Here is a 7280-nt window from a genome sequence, read left to right on the forward strand (position 1 = left end):
TTGATTTGTGTTGATCATTCATTGAACTGGTCCATTACAGTATGGATATTTAACCATGTTGCTAATTCATAGTTCATGCATTTTCCTGTATGAATTCATAGTTTCCAACTAGCCCCCCAAGAGGACTTTTAAATTTCTAGAGATATTTTGGTTGTCATAAGTTAGTGAGGGTGCTGCTGGCATCTAGTGGGCAGAGGCTAAAGATGCTGCTAAACATAGAGATGCTGCTAACATCTGTGGAAGGCAGATTGCCTCAGCAAATTTTCTGGTCCACAATGTTGTAGTGTCAAGTTGAGAAACTGACCTATATGATATAAAGCAATATAAAGTTTATTAAAATTTAATAGAGATAACACCATAGACATAGCCTTTACTTTTTGTAGAAGTTTAAATACAAAGAAGATAAATTCCACCAATATTAGGGCTTGCAGTAAATTAATTAATCAGAGAATACAGAAGAGTAACTAGTTGACATCATAAAATATGAGCACCAATATTTGCATTTCAGGGAGACCAATTATATATTATTAAATTCAAAATCTACTTTATATATTTATTTGTAAGTTATATCCAGGGATTTTAGGAAGATTTTAAAACCATAAATGCTATTAGTACAAAATTTAAAGAACATAAGGGGAAATAAATATGCTTAAAACCTTACACATGTAAGTATAAACATGATATGCCATTTTGAATCCAGATTGCTTATAAACTAAATTCAAACAAAGGAAATACAACAGGATATGTGATTTTATTAGTCGACAAAGTAAAGCTTATTAATTCAAAATGAGAAAACACACACACACACACACACACACACACACACACACACACACATTCCCGACACTGAATTTTGAAGGATATTTGTATGTGGATAATATATTTAGGTCATTGTCAATATAACGCACAGTGAAAGTTTTGGAAAAGCTATGAGGTTTCTAAATATATAGTCTCATCTTTTATAGTCACCATCAATGGAAAATGAATGGAGACCTTTCTGTATGGCATTGAAAAGTAATGTGGTTGGGGTAGCCACAAAAATTAAGTACCCAGATATAGGATACGAATCTCCATACCAGGATCTGCACACTAACCTGACCCCTTTCCTTCTATGAACTAAATCTTGTGCACTACCTATTTTTCTTAATAAAGTTTTATTGGAACATTTTTATATGCATTCATTTACCTATGATCCCTCTTGTTTTTCATGCTACAAGGGCAGGAAGCAGTGGTTGCAACAGAGACCAAATACCACAAAAGTCTTAACTATTTACTATGGGTTCCTTTCCAGAAAAGACTGATTCTTCAGAAGAAAGAGCTCAATACTTTGCCCATCCTTCAAGTATCATTTGGATAGCAATTTTGACAGAAGCAGTGTAACTGAAGTTCAAATTCTTTTTAAGCATTGAAACAGTAATAGTTTATACTATTGATTAGAGGGTAACATAACAACTTGTGAAAATTGGATAAGCTTCCATGTATTTTTTCCTAAGCAGATGATGTAACAATGCAATATTTTTTTTAAATGTAGTCTTAAGTATGCATTAATATAATGAAAAAATTATGAATAAGTCTTTGAATAAGCCACATTTTTCTAAACTTCCCAATTTATGGATAAATTACTTTATTCTAAACTTCCCAATTTTATTTTTTTTCCACTACTTCAGTGGTTCTTTTTTGTTGTTGTTGTTGTAAACAAATGGGATACATGTTGTTTCTCTGTTTGTACATGGAGTCAAGGCATACCATTTGTGTAATCATAAATTTACATAGGGTAATGTTGTTTGATTCATTCTGTTATTTTTTCCTCCCCCCCACCCCTCCCACCCCTCTTTTTCCTCTATACAGTCCTTCCTTCCTCCATTCTTGCCACCCTCCTTAACCCTAATCCTAAACCTAACCCTAACCCTAACGCTAACCCCTCACACCCCCCATTATATGTCCTCATCCGCTTATCAGCGAGATCATTCGTCCTTTAGTTTTTTGATTGGCTTATCTCACTTAGCACTATATTTTCCAATTTCATCCATTTGCCTGCAAATGCCATAATTTTATCATTCTTTATGGCTGAATAATATTCCATTGTATATATATACCACAGTTTCTTTATCCATTCATCAACTGAAGGGCATCTAGGTTGGTTCCACAATCTGGCTATGGTGAATTGAGCAGCAATGAACATTGATGTGGCTGTATGTCTGTAATATGCTGATTTTAAGTCCTTTGGGTATAGGCCAAGGAGTGGGATAGCTGGGATTTCTGAGGAATCTCCACACTGCTTTCCAGAGTGACTGCACTAATTTGCAACCCCACCAGCAATATATGAGTGTACCTTTTTCCCCAAATCCTCACCAACACCTATTGTTGCTTGTGTTCTTGATAATCGCCATTCTAATTGGGGTGAAATGGAATCTTAGGGTAGTTTTGATTTGCATTTCTCTTATTACTAGAGATGTTGAACATTTTTTCATATATCTGTTGATTGCTTGTACATCTTTTTCTGTGAAGCGTCTGTTCATTTCCTTAGCCCATTTGTTGATTGGATTATTTGTATTCTTGGTGTAGTTTTTTGAGTTCTTTATAGATTCTGGAAATTAGCGCTCTATCTAAAGTATGAGTGGCAAAGATATTCTCCCACTCTGTAGGCTCTCTCTTCAAATTACTGATAGTTTCCTTTGCTGAGAGAAAGCTTTTTAGTTTGAATCTATCCCAATTGTTGATTCTTGCTTTTATTTCTTGTGCTATGGGAGTCCTGTTAAGGAAGTCTGATCCTAAGCCAACAAGTTGAATACACTTCCCAATTTTAATATCATAACTTTGGGTTATTAGTGCAATGGTTAGCAGTATTCTAACCGTGTTTGTTTCCCAAAAAGACTTCCATTTCTTGTTTCAATTAAACACAAATTTAGGTTCTTTCTGTGATGGGACTTTGTAAATGAAATGAAGTTTACTAGTCATCTGACCTTAAAAAATACATAGATTATACATGATTATACATGATTTATTTTCTAACAAATAATTTGCTTCTCCATTGTAATCATACGACTCCTTAAACATAGAAAAGAAAGGCAGAAGTGTTCATCGGTGAGCTACAGTGGAAAGGAAAAACAGAAAGATGAGAACAAAACATTAAAAAGATTTAAATATGAGAAAGATTCCACCTCATTGCTGGCATTGAAGAAGGAAGTTATAATAAGAAGTCAAGGAATGTGATAGCCTCTAAAAACTGAGGACCACTCCCAGTCACCAGTCACCAAGAAGAGGGGAATCTAGTCCTATAACCCAGAACTAAATTCTACCAACAACATTAATAAGCTTAGAGGCAGATTCCCCCTAAGGCTTTCAGATAAGAGCCCTGTTATTTAATTTATTTCATCCTCTTGCCACCAGTTGATCTAAAATATCTCTCACTTCCTAACACACAGAAACTGAGATAAGAAATGCATTTTGTTTTAGATTGCTAAGGTTGGTAATTTTTTAGAGTAGCAATTAAAAATTAATACAAATATTTTCATACTTTCTTAAGCCTTGGAAGAATTTTTTTCAATAGGGAACTTGAGAACTGAGTAGCTATTCAGTGAAAGTGGGCATCAGGAAAGACTTACAATGAGTTTTTTTCTTCTTTGTGTGTGATATCTGAGGAATTGTTTAAATGTATCCACGTCCAAGAAGTGCAAGTTGAAAACACTAGAGCATTTTGGATTGTCCTCCAAATCTGATAATTAGTATTTGAATAAAATTCCCTACTTGATATTCAGGAAGAATATAGTTTTTGTAAAGCCCAGAGCTCCTAAAATTAGGAATCTTAAAATGGAAAAAAAATATAAATTTAAGCATAAAAGGAAATATTAATTTAGAATGAAAGTTGCAAATAATTACAAAATGCAAGAAGGTGATAAACATTTCAAACTTCAAAATATCCAGACAAATAATATAATTTCTTTTTTTATTGATCTTTTAATTTTTTACAGACTGCATTTTGATTCATTGTACACAAATGGGGTACATCATTTTGTTTCTATGGTTGTACACGATGTAGATTCATACCATTCATGTAATCACACATGTACATAGGGTAATGATGTCTGTCTCATTCCACCAATTTCTTATACTAATTATAACTTCTTAATCTACTCCTATAAAGCATTTTAAAAATTGTTAGGCACTAAACTCTTTGTTTCTTCATATGAAACAACTTCATCTTCTCTTCTATAGAGAGATGGAAAGATAATTCACTACTTTTCCTAAAATATTTGATAAATTATTTATTTATTATCATTGAGAGTCTAGGAAAGTTTATTGAAATTCATTATAGGAAATGTTATTTGAGTTTTTATAATTGCCATCACACTGTGGAAAATCTTTTAAAACTATCTTTTGTATATGAGTTGTGATTTAGAATGTTTTTCTAGAGTCTAGATTTTTCCCTCCATGCATGTTAAACATTTTTTTTTGTCTTCTAATACTGACATGCCTTTAGTTCTGCGTGTGTAGAACATGTTTATACCACCATATGACTAACCTCTGCCTCCTAAACCTTTGGGTCCCATTGGAACAACTAGAAATAGTTGAACTATACACAGAAGTGATTTTAAAGTACTTACATGTGTTCATTAAGCCAAAAATAATGTTTTCTATAATTCTACTTTCTCTTACCAAGTGACAAATGCTCTAACTCAATACTAACTATGATGAAGGGAAGGTCAGAGTAAAAGGAGAGAGCAGTCTTCCTGATTAATACATTGTCCTGCTTTTACCAAATTTTGTAAAACTGTATGACCAAGGGACCATATTACAAGGTTCTTCTATTAACCTTGGGAGGCCAATGCAACTGAGGGTCCCTGGGGCTTAAAGAAGCAGCATTTGCTTCTAAATACATTTGATTATAACACAGTCATTTTTCTTTCAAAGTTTCGTAGTCTGTTGATAGTTATGATAGCTTTATAGTAAAGGTGAATTAAACGATCCTTTTGATCCGTAATGGTGAAACAGTTGTGATTATTAGCATAGTCTGTGAAAATGCAGCCTTAATGTAGAGTTCTTAGAAAATAAGCTAACTGGTCAAAAGTAATATCATTCAGTGGTGGGAGGAATTTCCTGTGTATTTCTTAACATTACATATTTTTAAAGGGCATGTGATTGAGAATGAAAAAATATCCAACTGACATTTTTAATATCCCACAGTTAATCTCTATATCATTTCCTCCTTCTAATGTCTCAGGCTGCAATTAATCCAAGTTTTGGTAAACTTTCACATAAATATTTTCCTTCCTCCTAAATTAAAAGATATGTTCCTTTGTTTAAATGGAAAAATAACAAACATGCCTATTAGTCTATATTAATTCTCTGAAGTCATACTTTAAGAATTTTTCTTAGGAATTCTAGAAACTATTTTAAATTTGACAGTAATGCAGTCAAATGGAGCAGAGCAGATTGTATAATTTCAACACTCCAGCTTCATTTTTCATTAAAAGAAAAAATCTTTCTCTAATGTCAGTTTGAGGACAGAAGAAATAACAAAAGGCACTCATGGGATTGAGAACATGGTGCCTGAAGCCGTGTGAATCTAGCAAATATTCCCTTGGGATAATTCACATCTAAAAGTGAGAGCTTCCATGTTCCTGTGAAAAGTGGGTTTCAGTTTGTTTTTGTTAAATTGAGGCAAATATAAAATAACTTTATCATTTTTTTCTCAAGTTTTCCTGCTAGAAATATATTATACACCCTAATAATATTTTATTTTTTTGTATACCTTCTATGTGGTTTGAAACATTGTGGATATGTTCAATTAAATAGGAAGGAAGGAAGGAAGGAAGGAAAGAAGGAAAGAAGGAAGGAAGGAAGGAAGGAAGGAAGGAAGGAAGGAAGGAAGGGGGAGAGAAGGAGGAAGGGAGAGAGGGGAGGGCAAGAAGAAAGGAAGATGAAAAGGATGGCCCTTTTCACTTTTATCTAATTCAATAAACCAAAATATTTCGAATGGTTGTGATGGATGTGTGTGTTCTCAAATTTAGAGAAGAAAGATTTTCTCCAAGAGAATGATCAAACAAACATAAAGAATAGTGTAAGACAGTATTTTGAAAACAGAAGCGCTTGAGAAATATTTTTTATTTTTAAAATAGAATAACTATTTGCCAAATGTTTAAGTTGGGTGACTGCTGCAATATTTAAATTTTTGTATGAAATTAGCAGTCTTTTGGCAAAAAAATTACACAAGACAACTGCCAGATTAAAATACATACACTCAATCTGTCCTTTAGCTCACCATTTATCCCCCTCCTCTGTTTTTTCCCTTTTTCTTTCCTATTCCTTTAATCAGGGAAAAGAAATGTCTTTATAATCAGAAATGGAAATAAACTCTGAATGTGTGAAGACTCAAGAAAATGATTAATCACAGACCATTCTGACTTTATTAAAAGCATTCTGCTGTAATATTTTAATCCAGAAAAATATATTTCTTATTTATAAAGAATTCAATATAGCTGAGTAAGAGCATATGTTCATGCATCATCTTTTAAATGTCCACATTAGAACTGTTCATTTGTTAATATTCCAATTAAATATAAAAATATTGGGAAAATAATTTTTAAGTTAAATATGGTCCTTTCTGAAAGCCAATATAGGAAGATTTGAACAATTGAACTTTATCATTTCATTATACTTTTCTTCTCAGCAGAATATGTATTATTATATACACACATAGAGCCATACACACACAAATTCACATATCTAAATCCATATTTTAAATGATTAAAAGTTGGGATTATATAAATATATTGCAACCTGTCTTTTAAGAGTATATCTTGATTATTTTATTTATCACTGGATATTCTCTTGGAATTGTTTTTAATGTTGGTTCTCCCTTTTATTTTTGGTACCAGGATTGAACCCAGGAACCCTCAAGCACTGAGTCACATTCCCAGTCCTTAGCAACTCTTTAAGTTGCTTAGGCCCTTGCTAGGTTGCTGAAGCTGGCTAAGAACTTGCAGTCCTCCTGCCTTAGCCTTCTGAGCCACTGGGATACAGGCATGTGCCACCACGCCTAGTTAATGTTGATTCTGTTTTGTAGATACAGCATACCATAATTTACCTATTTAACCAGTCCTTTTCTTGTTGAAATCCTCTTTGTACAAATATAATGAACACACATGCAGTTATCCTCCCCTTAATGATATTATTTATGGTCAGTGATAGACTATGCAGATGATGCTAGTCCAATAACATTACAAAGGAGGTGAAAAACTAATCTATCACCTATCATTGCCATTATACTAGTAGTGTAA

Source organism: Sciurus carolinensis, chromosome 6 (assembly GCF_902686445.1).
Source record: "Sciurus carolinensis chromosome 6, mSciCar1.2, whole genome shotgun sequence".
Lineage (NCBI taxonomy): Eukaryota > Metazoa > Chordata > Mammalia > Rodentia > Sciuridae > Sciurus > Sciurus carolinensis.